At 39.7% G+C, this 2,985-nt stretch overlaps 1 pseudogene; it reads right to left on the bottom strand.

Annotated features, from left to right (window-relative positions):
* Window positions 1-1,170: 1,170 nt before the first annotated feature.
* Window positions 1,171-2,555, bottom strand: LOC123453257 (annotated as a pseudogene).
* Window positions 2,556-2,985: the final 430 nt, after the last annotated feature.

Raw genomic sequence — 2,985 nt, 5'->3', positions numbered from 1 at the left:
TGGAGGTCCGCCAAAACTTACTGGTACTGGAGCCCCACAGATCTTGCTGATATTACTTCAGGAGCTAAAAAGTGGTTATGAGGCCACCATTTTTTTTTTTTTTTTTTTTTTTACCAGAAGTCCCCATCTCTTCATTTGATTGTATTAAGGAGGTTTATGCTGCAAAGTTTAAGAAAGTCTTTTGGGGAAAGTAATTTTAAGAAGCAAAGCTGAGAAAAAAATTAATCCCTTCCACCCTTCCCTTCACAAAAAAAAATGTAAATAGAATAAAAAAAAATTAAAAAGCTTTACTGGAAGAGGATGATTTGAAAGTTGGAAAATGTGAAATATGTTGACTAGTTGACTTTAGAAAAATGACTTTAGCCAGCTACGGGACAAGAATGAAATGAGTTTTCAGGGGAACTCCGTTGCTTGATAATGTAAGGTTTGGTTGGCAAGAGGAAGTGCTATTACAACATTGTTGCATTATAGCCTGCTCTTCTGTGGATCTCAGACACTTCTCCGGCACTTAGTGATGATCAAATTACAGCTTTTAGGAAAGAACTGTGCAGATAAGTTTACAAGATCCTGCTGAGGGTAAAGTAGGAGAGATGGTTGATTGTCCTATATGGTGAGTCTGGATGGAATACCATAGAATTACAAAGCAGTCATGGAGGCTAAAAAAAAAAAAAAAATTATGGGAAAAAATTATGTTTGGTGACTAAGTGGAAGAGGGAGATAAAAGGCAGTCCCAGAGTTTTGGCATGATTACCTTAGTAGTGAACACCCTTCATTGAAATGTGTATACCTTCTACGTATATCCGTATAGTAACAAATAAAAAATTAAGTTTATGTTGCATCTGGAATCATGATAGACTTGCCTGTTTTGCTGAAGTGATCCAAGAAGTTAATACTAAGCAAATTATTATGTATCAACTTATTATTGAAGAAGTCAACACAAGTTCTAAATTTCAAAATTTAGAATTCATTCATTCATAAACTAACATCTTTGTCATAAGTAGTGCATATAATAAACTAAAATTCTTTTTTTTTTAAGTTCAAAGTTGTCATGTGTTTATTAAGACACCGTTGTTAATATAAAAAGAGCCAATTCCACAAACCATTGTCCACATATTATCACAATTTGGGAAAATTTCCAAGAAGACATTCTCTGCTGGGATCAACTGGATCTTAAATAACGTCTTCAAATTCTGAGTAATGATGCAACCTATACATGAAGGCCTTGCCTTTTTCAATCCCCAAGGCAGAGTGTCCAGCTCTGGAAGAAAAACCCATGGTTTGAACACAAGAAATATTACTCTTCCTAATAACTGGAAAATTAGAAAATACTGTACAGGAGGGAAAGTGAACCAATTTAACAGCTTCTTTCATTTTTCTTGAAGCTATTGCCAATATTTCTGTAGAAGGATTGAAGCTCATAGAAGTAGCACCAGTAACCATATTCATTATGGCTTTGATCGGCTTTGGGATTGTTTCTCGGAGACAAGAATCTTGACTGTGTATGTTTACCATTCCACTGTTAGAGCCACAGGCCCATACTGTCCATTCTGCGATGTGGCAATGCTTAATCCATATAAAAACTGCCTTCATCCACAAATCTGTGAAGGCACTTTCTCGAATTCACATCCCAAACATACACTTCTCCATCCCCAGAATATGGTATATATATTCTTACTATCTGAAGAAAATGTGGATGCTTCAACACTTGCATTAATCTTCATGCTACCAATCATTTCCTTGGTCTTCATTGACAGCAAATGAGAAAATCCAGCAATTCCTGTTAGGAGCAAGTAGGATCCATCTGGGGAGACTTCAAAACGCCTCACTCTTTTCTCTTTCAAACCTCTCACTTAATGCCCAGGAATGAACTTTCCAGCCAGCATGCCTTAGACATAAAGAAATTTGATGTGTAGACAAGTGGCTGAACCCTCTCCTCCATTAGCACTAAAGCAAGCCTTAAATTTTGGAAACTTGTCCAAATATATGCTCTGGGTTTTAGGGTTTTGTTTTGCCATCAATCTGGAAGAGTGGAATAGCATTATGTAATCCAGCAACCACCACCACCTGTGTGCCAGGATGGAACCACACTGATGTGATCCCAGCAGTGCTAAGGACGTTCAGCATTAGTATGCTGGCATTTTCTTCATCTTTAAGATTCCTTTTGGAAGAGATGTTGTGGAAACGAAATTCCCAGTCCTTTGTAACAAATCGTCTTCATCCTCTTCATTTTCATCATCTGGAGATGTTTTCCGTTTATTCCTAGTCTCTGCCCAGTCAGGTACTCCTGCCATGGCATGTTGGAATTCTTCTTTCAGTCCCTTTTGCAGCTTATCTTTTGAACGTTTACTTTCACTGGCATTCCTTATAATATTATTTTCGAAACCGATTGTTTATCATGCCAACCATCTCCTCATCTTCGTCTTCTTCATCCGCCGAACTGGCTTCTTCTGAGGAGGAAAATTATCTTTTGCTTCATTTGCAACTTCTGCGTCATCTGAGTGTCCATGATGTTGACCCCGTGAGCCCCGCGGCAGCCGCAGCAGCTCGTCGCTGGTCCTCCTCCAGCGTCAGGCGGTTGCCGCGCTCGACCCGGCCGACGGGGTCCGCTGGGATGGCCGGACAGCCTTGAGGGACTTCCCGCCGCTCTCGAGCCTGGTCTTTTCTGACCTGCTTTCGCCCGGCTCATGGGTTCGGGCGGCATCGACGGGATGGAGAACAGACGCGGTCGTCCACGTGGAGCATGTCTGCTGAAATTCTTAAGGTCCCTTGATAAATCAATCAGTTAACATTGATTTGAAGCTTGTGATAAGACCTATATATAACAGGAATCAGAGAAGAATGAAATTTAAAGACACAAGTTATTCTTTCTGCTCTTCTAAGACTGGCATCATTGCAGTAGGAATTTAGGTGTGATTGTGTGTGAAACCATATATGTCTGTCTGCCTGCCTATCTATCTATCTATCTATCTATCTATCTATCTGTCT

This window comes from Jaculus jaculus, chromosome 3 (assembly GCF_020740685.1).
Source record: "Jaculus jaculus isolate mJacJac1 chromosome 3, mJacJac1.mat.Y.cur, whole genome shotgun sequence".
Lineage (NCBI taxonomy): Eukaryota > Metazoa > Chordata > Mammalia > Rodentia > Dipodidae > Jaculus > Jaculus jaculus.
The sequence above is the reverse complement of the archived record's forward strand: the minus strand, read 5'-3'. Positions and strand labels throughout refer to the sequence as shown.